Genomic DNA, 15,919 nt, shown 5'->3' with positions numbered 1-15,919 from the left:
GCATTTATTAGCAAAAATAACTTTGCGACTCCTATTCAAAGTAGCCAGTTTTGTCACAGCTCCAGCAAGTCAACTTCGACTTTTCAGTCAGACTAACCTTATTATAACCTTGAGATATACACCATCGTTACCAGGGAACCTTTTACATTCCACCACATTATTAGTAGATGTACCAACAACTTCATTACCCTTTGACTTTAGCCTCTCCAAAAAGTCATTATAATTATTTATTGAAACCCCATCATTTACTCATTCGCATCTTGTAATGAGAATTGCCATATGAATCATTGGAAATTAGCAATCAGTATTTTGAAATCTCGCAGCATGTCTACGCCAACAGTTATATGTGTATATATAACGTCTATCTTCTGGACTTAATTTGAATGTGAAGTTTCTGAAAAACACTCCGAACTAAGAATTGGTTCTCCGAAAATGGGAAAAATGCTGATGAAGCAGCAAAAACTAAAAACGACTTTAAACGGTAAAAGCTGAATGATAATGATGAAGTGTGCTGGCAAAGCGCAGAAAAATAGAAGTTTTGGAACTGGAAATCGGATTGAGCAAAGTAGGAAGGAGGCTTTGGACAAATTACAAAGACTGAACCTGACTTCAAAGGATCCAAATGATTCAGTACCTGCGGAAGTCATTAACAAATACCTTGCTCCTGACTCTAAACCCCTGCGGACAATATTCTTCATCATCCTCTGATATTAGAAATTCTAAAATATCATCATATCTTTTATTATAAATATCCTCCATATTTCTGAAGATATTTTCTTAATTTTTCTTATTTGAAATCATTTACCTCTTCGCACTATCTGTATTACATCACAAAAGAAACTATTTTAGTTTCTAAATTCTGAAACATTCAAGTTTAAAATAGGAATATTTTGAAGTAGTGTTGGGAACTGAAGCATGAATTAGTATAATATATGACACTTGATCAACGTGATTATATTACAGTAAGTCATGCTGAGTTTCTAAATGGAACGTGATGATTCACAGATCATAATATCATCATGTGCCATGTTATACGACTCTTGTATTCTATTTAACCTCTAAAATATCAAGAAAATATTTCTTGATGATTCGGTCTTTTCCAGGGTATTCTGGTAATTTAACAAATCAAGACCGTGCCATTACCATTTCCTTCTTAGAACATTAACAATGTTTATTCTGAAATTTATATCTACGAATTATGGACCATTACAAGCGATGCTTAATCGCAAAAAGAAGAAACTAAAGGACAAAGCTCCAAAATAGAAATTGGAGTATAAATCGCAGCAAATAGGAGGGAGTATTAACTGTGGATGACAATGATTATAGAAGATAGAAGCAGGGACTTTGAAGTATAAGGGAAGATATAAAACCCAACAACAACCCAGAAATTACAAACCATATATATCGATGCATATAGCAATATAAAGACACGGGAGAACTAAAAACACAATAAAACCAAGAGTATAGTAGAAGTAAATAGATTCTTCTGGCGGTAGATGAAAAAGAAGAATGACAGATATGAAAGTTAGGAGTATATCAAGAATCAGAACTGGATGGAGCATATTAGCGAATGCTATAAAGTATGAATTGAGGGAGAAAGAATAAAAGGTGTGAGTTGTGGAAATAAGGAAACGAATGGGGTGGATATATAGTAAAATATCTGACAGAGAAATCAATACAGATTATCGCATTTAATCAAAGCGGATCCTAACTTCCTTAATTACCGAAGAACCAAATCTTATTACGAAGATTTTCTCTAAATTCCTTGAATTCCGGAAATCAACCGTGACTATGTCATTGGTTAAAAAGAACGTGCATTTACTCATTTCATTCTTTTGTGATAACTTCACTCGTACTCTTTACAAAAATCAAATTGCTTTATCTATATTACTTGATGATAATAAAACTATAAATTCCAACTCGTATACGTCATGAAAACATACTTATTGTCAGCCATGACCATCTCATTCAAATTTCGGGACGAAATTTCTTTAACGGGTAGGTACTGTGACAACCCGGAAATTTTCAACCAAATTTAACCTTTATCTTTATATTATTCCGACACGATAAGCAAAGTTTGTTAAGTTAAATCTCAAGAATTTTAAATTGTGTTCATACATTCATTATAACCTCGACCAAATTCCGATGATTCACGAACCGTTATATATAAATAAATATGTATATATATGTATATATATATACATATATATATATATATATATATATATATATATATATATATATATATATATATATATATATATATATATTATATAACTTGAGAATATTAATAAAGTATTAAACGTATAATACTTTACATGAACGTATTTGTTTCAATATGTTTATCGATGGAATTAGAAGATAATATCAAATGATTGATTTATCAGATACATTGTGATATGATTACGGGTCTATCTTATGAGGTCCACTGTGATTTAAGAAATCTATTCTTTTTGACAACATTCAGAAAATGGTAAAGTGATTTATAAGTAAGAACGTGGAGTGTAAATAACTTAGATGTTGGATACCAACAAGTTAAGTAACTCGATATTTTTTATTAAAATAATTTCATACGTTTAATTAACCTTTGAACTTTATCGCATGCTTCACCAACAGACTGTAATTTAAAAACTTGAAATCTATTATGAATATATATGATTCTACTTTTCTAAAACGTTTTATGATATAACGATTTCCATTATTTTAACCTTTAAACAAAATGATTCTTAAATATATTTAGTTTTGGAAAACAAAATTATCATATTTATTTGATTTAGTTTCAAATGTACAAAAATATTTTCAGTTTAAAAAGAACATTATTATTAAAACATATATAACTTTTATAAATATCTAGAACCACTTTTGACAACTTATTACTTAACCAGTATGATAAAGATAACGATATTTATATTAAATATATATAACGATTTAAATTAATATTATATATATTTATACGCGTATTATACGTACATAGTTTTATACTTTTACTATACTTAAACTTTACCTTTACTTTATTTTTACTTTACTTTAACTTTAATAATTCACTTTAATAATTCATACTTTAATAATTCACTTTAATAATTCATACTTTAATAATTCACTTTAATAATTCATACTTTAATAATTCACTTTAATAATTCATACTTTAATAATTCACTTTAATAATTCAAAAATCTATTATACATAGAACTCAATAGGTTTCATTATTTCATAGAAACTTGAAAATATTTTTCTGTAAACTCTCTCAATCGATTTACATATATATATTTACTCCGTATTGTTTCAAAATATTATTAGTATACATAAAATATTGCGACGGAGTGATGTCCGAGTGATTTCGAAATTGTTTTTCGAGTGGGATAGAGCTAAGGAAATTATGGGTTATAGCTATGAAGGTTATGGGTATGGTTCGGGAGTATTGCTCGTAAGTCAAACTAGTGTTTATCATCTCCGTTGCGTCTACGTACCTTTCCTGCAATATTGAATGTCAATATTGATATGTGAGTACTCATAATTTAACTTTTACATACTAATAGTGTATCCCTGACTAGTGCTCGAGTATATAAGATTATGCATGTTTGTACTTTTAATATTGCCTTTAGTTAGGTTATGTTAAATCCTGAATTAGTTATATATGCGACTGAGATAAGGTATAAGATATGCATGTCATTGGAAAGCTAGCGAAAAATTAAGAACTTTTCATTTACATATCGAATGATTTCGATGAACGGATTTGAAGTTATAGTCCATCGAATTTTTATATTATTATTAAAAATGATTATTATTATCGTCGTTATTATCGTCGTTCTAGTTTTATCTTATTATTATTATTATTATTATTATTATTATTATTATTATTATTATTATTATTATTATTATTATTATTATTATTATCTTTATCAATAAAAGGATTTATCATTAAAAAATTTTATTTTTATTATTATTACTATCGTTATTATCATTAAAGTTATAATTAGTATTATTATTATTATTATCTAATTATTATTATTATTATTATTATTATTATTATTATTATTATTATTATTATTATCATTATTAATATATATATCATTATTTAAAAATAGTTATTGTTATTATTATTATTATATTATCATTATCGTTAATAATGTCATAGTAATTATCATTATTAGTATTATTGTAATTAAAACTAATATTAGTAACACCTAATTATTTTGATTACTATTATTATCATTATTATGAACACGATATAAAAGACGATTAAAAGCTATTAAACGAAATGATTAGGAAATAATGAGTAAGAGTATCATGATGAAATTAAAATATTATAAGATATTGATTTAGATAAAATTATCGTTCTTATTATTTTTATCATTACTATTATTATTAAAAGTATCGTTAGTATTAAAACTATCATTTTAACAAAAATTGTTATTTTAATAGAAATCTCATTGTTACTATAAAATATCATTATTATTATTATTTTAAAAAGAATTATTATTTTAAAGATAATATTAAAAATTATCGTAAATATTAAAGTTATCATAATTATAATTATCGTTTTATCATAATGTCATCTTAGTAATTATAAATATTGATATTTTTATAATAATAATTATTATTACAAAATAATACAACTTTTACTTACTATCATTATAGATATTATTTAATCAAATAAGTATGTAATACAAACATATTTTACTACGTGTAATAACTTACTTTAATAGTACCTATCATATTATCTTTATGATATTAAATGAACCCAATAAATTTTATTACTTAATATATATAAAAGTATATTTTATTATATAAATGTAATATAAAATTTTATTTATTAATAAATAAATTATATTAGTTACTCTAATAAATCTTTTAAAAATATAAAACGACGATATTTATACTATATATTAATCATGTATAGATTTTTAGAAATTATTTTGAGTCAAATTTACTTTTGTTGACTTTTGCATACTAGTCTCGAGCATTAGGATTGTGGTACACTATGACTTGACCTAATTTGTTAGACAAATATTGACCAACACATAAATATATATAATTAATTTAGGTTCGTGAATCCGAGGCCAACCTTGCACTTGCTTATTGACGTTATATGTATTTTTACTACGAAATACAGTATGGTGAGTTTCATTTGCTCCCTTTTACTCATTACATTTTTGGGCTGAGAATACATGCAATGTTTTAATAACTGTTTTACAATATTTATATGCGTGAGTTTCATTTGCCTTTTTACCCTTTATATTTTTGGGACTGAGAATACATGCGCTTTTATAAATGTTTGACGAAATAGACACAAGTAATTGAAACTACATTCTATGGTTGAATTATCGAAATCGAATATGCCCCTTTTTATTAAAGTCTGGTAATCTAAGAATTAGGGAACAGACACCCTAATTGACACGAATCCTAAAGATAGATCTATTGGGCCTAACAAACCCCATCCAAAGTACCGGATGCTTTAGTACTTCGAAATTTATATCATGTCCGAAGGAGGATCCCTGAATGATAGGGGATATTCTTATATGTATCTAGTTAATGTCGATTACCAGGTGTTCACCATATGAATGATTATTTTTGTCTCTATGCATGGGACGTATATTTATGAGAACTGGAAATGAAATTCTTGTGGTCTATTAAAATGATGGAAATAAATGATTATGATAAACTAATGAACTTACCAACCTTTTGGTTGACACTTTAAAGCATGTTTATTCTCAGGTGTTAAAGAAATCTTCCGCTGTGCATTTGCTCATTTTAAAGATATTACTTGGAGTCTTTCATAGCATATTTCGAAGAACGTTGCATTCGAATCATTGAGTTCATCAAAGATTATTATTAAATCAATTTATAGTTGGATAGTGGATATTATGAAATGGTATGCATGCCTGTCAATTTTCGATGTAAAGAAAGATTGTCTTTTAAAAACGAATGCAATGTTTGTAAAATGTATCATATAGAGGTCAAATACCTCGCAATGTAATCAACTATTGTGAATCGTTTATAATGTATATGAACGGGTCCTTTCATATATCTTCCATTACATATAAAGTTTTAAATTATCTTAAATTATCTTTCCTAATACTAAATCACATAATAATAGTAATTTAGTTTATAATGTAATACTTATTTACATACATACCTTTTTTATATATACATTTTTATTTACAACAATTGTTCGTGAATCGTCGGGGATAGACAAAGGGTAAATGCATTTATGTAATCTATTCCAAAGTTTTCAAGACTCAGCATTACAGACTTTGCTTATCGTGTCGAAATCATAACTAGATTAAGTTTAAATTTGGTCGGAAATTTCCGGGTCGTCACAGTACCTACCCGTTAAAGAAATTTCGTCTCGAAATTTGAGTGAGGTCGTCATGGCTAACAATAAGAATGTTTTCGTGACGAATATGAGTTGATAAATAGAGTAATATAGATAAAATGATTTGATTATGTAAAGCGTACGAGTGAAGCTGTTACAAATATTGAGATAGAGGTTTAACTTTTTGACGTAATCACGGTGGATTTCCAGAATTCCAGGGATTTAAAGAAAATCTTCGAAATTTAAGAGATTTGATTCTTCGGCGAATAAAGAGATTAAGATCTCTATAATTAAATACGATGATCTGCCTCTATTTTTCTATCAGATATTTCACTATAAATTAACTTCTTCCATTCCGTTACTTTTACCATTCCTATACCCAATTCCCAAATTCAAAAGTTTATGAAAATGTTAAATCCAGTTCTGATCCTTGTCTTTATCCTTACTATCACAACCGTCATTCTCCTTTTCCAACTTCCACTAGAGGAATCTGCTTATTTCTACTTTGCCCTTGGGGTTATAGTGCTTTTAATCCTTCCGTATCTTTATGTTGCTATAAACATTGATATACACGATTTGCAATTTATGTGTTGTTATCGGGCTTTATATCTTCCCTTATACTTCGAAGTCCTTGCTTCTGTTTTCTATAATCATTGTCATCCCCAGTTAATACTCCCCCTATTTGCTGCGATTTATACTCAAATTTCTATTTCGGAGCTTTGTCCCTTCGTTTCTTCTTCTTGTAATTGGGCATCTCTTGTAATGGTCCAGAATTAGTAGATATAAGTTTTAGAATGAACATTGTTAATGTTCTAAGAAAGAAATGGTAATAGCACAATTTGACTTGTCAAATTACCAGAATTCAAGGAAAGATAGGACTATCAAGAAAAATATTTTCTTGATATGTTTATAGATTAAACAGAATGTAAGAGTCGTGTAACATGGCACATGATGACGTTATGATCTGTGAATCATCACATTCTATTTAGAAACTCAGCATGACTTAATGTAATATAATCACGTTGATCAAGTGTCATTATATTATACTAACTCATGCATCAATTTCCAACACTACTCCAGAAATCATTCATAATTTAAACTCGAATTTTAAAGAAATTTAGAAACTAAAATGGTTTCCTTTATGATGTAATACGGATAGCACGAAGAGATAACTAATTTCAGACAAGAAGAGTTATGAAAATATCCTCAGAAATATCGAAGATATTTTTGATGATATTTTGGGATTTCTAAGTTCGATGGTTAATGAAGAAAGATTTTCCGCAAGATTTTAACATAAGTACGGAGAAAGATATTCGTTGAAGATTTCATCGGATCCAGAATTACCGAGATTCTTTGAATATATGGTATGGTTCTGGTATTTGGCCTTGGTCTCCTTCATGATTTGCGCACTCTGTTTTTCAGTACCAAATTTTCTATCGAGCGTTCCCAACACTCTCTTCTTTATCATCAAACTTTTAACCGTTTAGATCATCTATAATTTTTCTGTTTCCTCTACATTTAATGCTACAATATCTGAGTCATCGTTTATCATTCCGAAGTGGTTTCAAGAGAATTGTGTTTTTAGATGATTAAACGCTGATGGTAACATGGTGGAATATGAAAAGTTCCCTGGTAACAATAAAAGAGCACGCATATATATCAAAGTTATAATAAGGTTGTTTCAAACGAAAAGTCGAAGTTGTCTTGCTGGAGCTGTGACAAAATTTGCTACCTTGAAAGGAATTATCAAATTATTTTAGGTAATAATAACACTAGAGAATTAGCACAACTACGTGTTAAATATTTATTCAGTTTCCGAGAGTTTTTCAGATGCATAATTATATGCATAAGTTCTTCCTTTCGTACATGAAGTGCGGTTGGTTCATCCGCTCGATTGAGGTGTTTTCAAGAGTCATGAAAGGTTTTGAACGCAGATTGTAATTGTCAAGATACAAATGAGGTTTAAGATGAAATCAAGTGGCAAACTTGAAGAATTGTTTAGTTTCATATGTTATAATCAATATTTTAATTCATTTTAATTGTCCAATGTTGGTGGTCCTCAATTGATAGTCCACATTTAGCAATATATAATTTTCGAATTAATTAATACGTGTCGTGACCCGTATACGTCTCAGACTCGATCACAACTCAAATTATATATATTACTGTAGAATCAACCTCAACCCTGTATAGAGAACTCATTCATTACTGCATATAGAGTGTCTATGGTTATTTCAAATAATATATATAAATGCGTCGATATGATATGTCAAAATCTTGTATACGTGTCCCGATATTTAAAGTGCGTAAAATAAATAACAGAAATTAAATAACGATAAATAAAGTGCGTAAAGTAAATAACAGAAATTAAATGACGATAAATAAAATTGCGAGAATGTAAATTGCGATAATTAAGTTGCGATAAATAAAATGTAATACGGAATTAACAGTTAGCTAGGAACAGTTAGCTGGAAACAGTTAGCGTGGATTCTTAATAAATTTTTTTTCATATTGTTAATTAGTCTGTTTCTAATCAATTTTTATTGTGTCCATTATTTCTTCATTATGCCACTTGTGGGATTCTGATAGGTCAAAATCAAAATATGAAATTGAATAAAAATGGTTATTCTGCGGTGAATGGATACGTATAACGGTGGTTGTAAGTAGGATAGTAAATGATTGTTGAATCAGATTCGAAGAATGTACAGTTTAACTTATTAATGTGAAATCTAAATATTCCTCGGGTATTACCTACCCGTTAAAATATTTTCACCATTAACAGTTTGTACGAAAGAATTTTTAATTACAATCTTTATGAAAATATACTTACATATATATTCTCTTCAGATGTAATCATGGATTTAATGAGTTAATATGATATTAATCTCATTTGATTTACCGTTTGAACAAGAATATAAAATCTCTAAAACATTAGAAATTACGTAATCGCCATGTCGAACTAAGATAATTGATGTAGAACGATATGTAGTATGATGATTATAATCGAGGTACAGAATGAGATGTTGAAGCGTGTGTTGTTGATGGTACAGGTGTTGTTACTGATGGTACTGTTGGTGCCGGTGATGTTGATGAAGTTGGTATGTTTTGCACCATATTTTACAAGGCTACAACTCGGGCGCGAAGCTCGTTGACTTCTTCTATTATACCCGGATGATTGTCAGTTCAGAAGAGCGGATGAATGAGGTTTAGATTCTGAGATAGTATATAATCGTGATGAGATACTCTGGAAATGAGAGAGAAAATGGTGTCTCGAACAGGTTCGCCTGTAAACGCTTCAGGTTCATTGTCAAAAGGTGAATTCGGTTGGTGGAAAGGATCGCCTTCTTCGCGTCTCCATTGATTAACTCGACTAGAACCCATCAGATGAATTGGGGATGATTGATTGATTGATTCATTCTGGTGACACCGCTCTCAGAGCTTAGGTGAATATCCATGTCGGAATAGCTGTCGGAATAATTATCAGAATCTGAGGGACTCGAACTGGTTGAGGGATTCATATCGTACGATCAAATGAAGGATTTTCGATAAGAAATAGATTATAGGATATAGATTAGTACCCTGCAATACATAATTTACATATACATATATCATACTAAAATCCCATAAGTTACGGAGGAATCTACGGAAGCTGACATGCAAAGTCTACAGTAACAGATATGCTAAGATATGAATTTATCTATACACTGTCTATGCAAGTCAAGGTAGTAAGACATGTTTAGACTAAGAATGATAAGCAGGTAATTTCCTAAGGATGATAAGCAGATGATTTCCGACTAGAAATGAAAAGCAAAACTTTTGACATGCAGACACGGTCGAAGTCCAGATTCACTAATGCATCCTAACTACGTATCAGTTATACACACTAATGCAGATCTGGTTCGCTAAGACCACCGCTCTGATACCAACTGTGACGCCCCATCCTAATCCTTCCGAACGAAGTCCATCTTAATTATAAACGATTCACAACAGTTGATTTCATCGCGAGGTACTTGACCTCTATATGATACATTTTACAAACATTGTATTCGTTTTGAAAATACAATCTTTCATTACATCTAAAGTTGACGACATGCATACCATTTCATAACATATCTTACTATAATTGATTTAATAATAATCTTGATGAACTCAACGACTCGAATGCAACGTCTTTTGAAATATGTCATGAATGACTCCAATTAATATCTCTAAGATGAGAAAAAGCACAGCGAAAGATTTCTTTCGTACCTGAGAATAAACATGCTTTAAAGTGTCAACCAAAAGGTTAGTGAGTTCATTAGTTTAACATAAATAATCATTTCATAATTTTAATAGACCACAAGATTTCATATTTCCATTTATCATAAACATACGTCCCATGCATAGAGACAAAAATATCATTCATATGGATTGAACACCTGGTAACCGACATTCACTATATGCATATAAGAATATCCCCATCATTCCGGGATCCTCCTTCGGACATGATATAAATTTCGAAGTACTAAAGCATCCGGTACTTTGGATGGGGCTTGTTGGGCCCGATAGATCTATCTTTAGAGTTCGCGTCAATTAGGGTGTCTGTTCCCTAATTCTTAGATTACCAGACTTAATAAAAAGGGCATATTTGATTTCGATAATTCAACCATAGAATGCAGTTTCACGTACTTGTGTCTATTTCGTAAAACATTTATAAAAAATTGCGCATGTATTCTCAGCTCAAAAATATAAAGGGTAAAAAGGCAAATGAAACTCACCTAATGTATTTTGTAGTAAAAATACATATGACTATACTGAACAACGCAGGGTTGGCCTCGGATTCACGAACCTATAACATTTGTGTATATACATTAATACACACAATCGTACTCGAATAAGTTTATATATATATATATATATATATATATATATATATATATATATATATATATATATATATATATATATATATATATATATATAATTTATTAATGATATTATTTTTTTTAGATTAATAATATATTTATATTTCATATATTTGTTTTATATATATGTAAAAAAAATACTTTGATATGTTGTATGTGTTAAATATATTTATGTATATATATTTCATTTGTTTATTAAAATCGTAGTTCTAATTATACTAAGTTAATATTAGTAAAAATAATAATAATAACATTTATAATATACTTATGTTAATAATAACTCTATTAATGATAATAATAATGATATTAATAATAATGCTTGTGAAGATAATAATTTTAGTGTTAATGATATTTAAGATATTGATTTAAGTAATTATAAGTTAGTAGTACTCCTTATTATGTATATATTCATACTTATAATGATAATGATAATAATAATTATAACATTAATAATAACACTAAATAATAATCCTAATTGTAATTATAATTCTTATACTAATAATAACGATAATGGTAATATTCTTAATTTGATTAATGATACTTCTATATATTAGGAGTAATAACAATTATCATAACAAAAAACTTTCAGATAGTTTAAGTAAACTCAAACTATCAAGATTGCATTTTTACATTTCAAAAATTCGTTAAAAATCAAAATACATCCAGAAAATGTAAGAACAGAGGTACCCGTTTGATTTTATAATTTCTTGGTTTTTTTTTTCTGATTTGCAGTAACAGATAACAGTAGATATATTGAGTTTAATCGAATTATTTGGGTAGTACATATGACATACTCGACTTTTGTTTGGTATAGATAATTGAGATCAACTTTTGATATTAAGCAGACAAGAAAATATACCTGATGTTGATTTAAAACAGATTCATGACTTAATTTGATACTACATGTTAATAATTACACCTTTATCTAATTTATATATGCGTACATAGCTGTATCTTCCTCTCAAGCAATAATAGAACTCAGAAGCAATTAAAAAAATTGATTTTTCTATGAAATAAATTCGTTTAAATATGTCTGTATACATACACCTGCATTTGTGTATCCATATTCGTATATCTGTATTTTTTTATATCTGTATATTTCTTGTATTTATATATTTATCTTTATAGATTTTAACTAATTTTATTAATAAATATATATATTATAATAATTTACTTAATATTATAATTAGTTGTAATACATATATAATAGTAATACTAACATTATTGTTACTAATGAAAATGATGACTTTTACTATGAATCGTATAACAATAATTTTATTAATAACAATTATACCACTTATAATAATACTAATAATACTAATATTGATAATAATAAAAGTAATATTAATAATCTTAATGTTACTACAACAACTATATTTTTTTTTTCAATTTAGTATATTTATATTACTCGTTATAATATTTTATAGTTATATCATATATTTTATATTTTGGTATTTACAATATATTTAATATTTATATCTTCCAATACATTATAATATCCATATAGCCAATAATCATATATATATATATATATATATATATATATATATATATATATATATATATATATATATATATATATATATATATATATATATATATATATATATATATATAATATATATAATTATGTTTTTAAATATAAAGTTTTAAATTATCTTAAATTATCTTTCCTAATACTAAATCACATAATTATAGTAATTTAGTTTATAATGTAATACTTATTTACATACATACTTTTTATATATACATTTTTATTTACAACAATTGTTCGTGAATCTACGGGGATAGACAAAGGGTAAATGCATTTGTGTAATCTGTTCCAAAGTTTTCGAGACTCAGCATTACAGACTTTGCTTATCGTGTCGAAATCATAACTAGATTAAGTTTAAATTTGGTCGGAAATTTTCGGGTCGTCACAGGATTTTTGGCTTGTGTTGTGATGCTATTCCCTTGCGTGTGTTTATATCGCGTGGAATCGTCGTTGTGTTGGTTATATCATCGAGCGAGGCGGTCATTGTACTAACGAGTTGAGACGACGTGGGTTCGTAATAAGGACTTGCAAACCTTATTACGGGTGCAAATCCTATCTAACAAGTGATGTACGATGAGTGTTGAGCAAGATGGGGCGGTGTTATGCGCGTTGTTTTGTACGTTCGTGGACTAATCGTTTTGCATTCTTTAGAATGACGACGTGAAACGAGATCGAGACGAATGACGAGGAGTTTAACTCTAGAGTTGCGGCCACCGTTGCGGAGCAAATGAGGGCGTTTCGAGAAGAAATGGATAGGAAGTATTCCGAATTTCGGGGTAGTAGTGAAATGGAGCGTTGTCTTAAGAGCTTCATGAGGACTAAACCCCCAATGTATGACGGGAAACCGGATCCTTTGGTAAGCACAACTTGGATCTCGGATGTCGAAGGGTGTTTTCGTACTATTGATTACCCTCCCGAGAAGAGGACAAGACTCGCTACTAGTTTGTTGCGAGGTAGGGCGAAGGATTGGTTGGATGGTAAGATTGATCTTGTCGGTGGTGAACCATTTATGGCGTTATCGTGCGACTGGTTTAAGAAGGAATTCTTCGAGGAGTTCCGGACTTCAGCCGATTTGTCGAAAATGCGTAATGAGTTGCGAAATTTGCAACAGGGTTCTATGGATTTGAATACTCTCAAGACGACCTTTATGGCAATGGCTCGTTTTTACCCGGAGTATTTGGGGAATGATAATTTGTTGATGCAAGATTTCTATCGAACCTTGAATGATGACTTGAAGAATAAGATTAGCCGGGGTCACGCGAAATCGTTTGCGGAATTATTTACCGTGGCTAGAGGTTTCGAGTCGTATTCGCGATCGAAGGTTGGTGAACCTTCAAGTGAGAGAAGGGTTGTTTATTTTGGTGCTCCAAGTAAGAGGACTAAGGGTCCGAGTGTGAGCACGGGTGGTACACGGACGGGTATACCGAATTCTAGTGCATCTAGATGTTACAATTGTGGCATGAGGGGTCACAAGTCTTGGGAATGTTCGGTAAAAGGGTGATGGTATGGTGTGTTTCAATTGCCAAGAAGAAGGACATCGTAAGTCGGAATGTCCCAAGTTAGCGGGGACGGGTGCGGCAAGGAGACGTTAAGGTACGTTTCTTTTTAATAAATATGTTCTTTGATTATTTATTAAGTGCCGTTGAATTTGAGTTTGTTAAATGCATTGTGTTGTGTATATTGTTTTTATGGGTGACATTCCTAATGGAAGTACCCAATGGTGACGTTGATTGTCGGGCAAAGGGCGTAAGACTTGGTGCCACCAAGCATTCCTTAGTATCTGGGGAATGTTTCTACCAAGCCATGGAAATGGGTTTTGGTGTTCGATTGTTAAGAGCGTGTTCGCTTTTGTGTTGAAGTTGATGAACCATGAGGTTCGTCGGGTGAATTGAAAACCTTGAGATCGAGTGTTTTAAATCTCGATGTATGTTGGTAATGGAGTATATAAGATGCGACATTAGGTGCCTCTTTTATACCTACTAACGTGGTGATTTGACTCCGATTGTGTTGTGCTTACATTGTACTTAGGGTACCGAAGTGAAACCCTTAAGTACATGAGTGACTAGGTGGAATTTGACAAACTAAAGCAATTAGATGATTGTGAGGGTGTGGTTTATGTAATCATGGTACACTTTTTGTTCGAAGTGTTTAAGGATTAATTGAAATCCTTCGTGTGCTCAAGGCTGGAGCAAGATATGGTGATGGGTCGTGTGAGCCCAATTGTTTGTAAAGTCTACCTTTGGTAGCATTGTACGGTTGTACGAGTTGTGGATATGGGACGTAGTTCCAAGTGGGGAAGTTACACTCCCGCACGAGGAAGTTTTAGTTTGAGATTTTGGATGATGCTTTTGGTAGATCCGGAAAATGTTGTCAAGACCTGGTTTTGGTCGATTTGTGGTAGATTACAATTTTGGATAAATTGTACTTATGGTTTGGATTTGAATTATCACCGAGGTGGTAATGTGGTAAATCTCGTTGAGAGATAATGGACGTGTTTGGTGAGCAAGGTGAAATCCTTCGGTTAAGGGAGGTGTGTGTCGGATTCTCTTCCAGAGAATTATTGTTTTGTGCCTATGTTTGATATAGGTGGTTCTTTCTCGAGTGTATGAATGGTTAGTGGTATCCGTTAGGATTCACTATGGCATAGCAGATCATGATGTTACGCTACTAATCGTTCGAGGCCAAAAGGGCGTTGATTGATGAAGCATGACTTTCGGAGTCCGCTGACTTCATCATGGTATTGGTGATTGATGAAGCATGACCTTTAGGGTCCGCTGACTTCATCATGGGAGTATGCAATTGGTGGAGCATGACCTTCGGGGTCCGCTGACTTCATCATGAGCGAGGTGTAATATCAGTGAAGCATGACCGTTGACGGGTTCCGCTGACTTCATCCGGTGTTGAGATTGGTGAAGCATGATCTTCGGGTTCGCTGACTTCATCATGGTAGTAGATCGCGTGTGGTTTCGGATTCACGATGACGCGTGTGGTTTCGGTCATCTTATTGTGGAAGTGAGTCGCGTGTAGTTCGGATTCACAAATGACTCGTGTGGTTTCGGTCATTGTATTGAGGAGTGAGTCTCGTGTAGTTCCGATTCACAAATGACTCGTGTAGTTCGGTCATTCCTCCGGGATAGTGACTCTCGTGTAGTTCGGATTCACTAA

The sequence above is a fragment of the Rutidosis leptorrhynchoides genome, chromosome 5, assembly GCF_046630445.1.
Source record: "Rutidosis leptorrhynchoides isolate AG116_Rl617_1_P2 chromosome 5, CSIRO_AGI_Rlap_v1, whole genome shotgun sequence".
In the NCBI taxonomy this organism is placed as follows: domain Eukaryota; kingdom Viridiplantae; phylum Streptophyta; class Magnoliopsida; order Asterales; family Asteraceae; genus Rutidosis; species Rutidosis leptorrhynchoides.
This window is presented reverse-complemented; position numbering follows the sequence as displayed.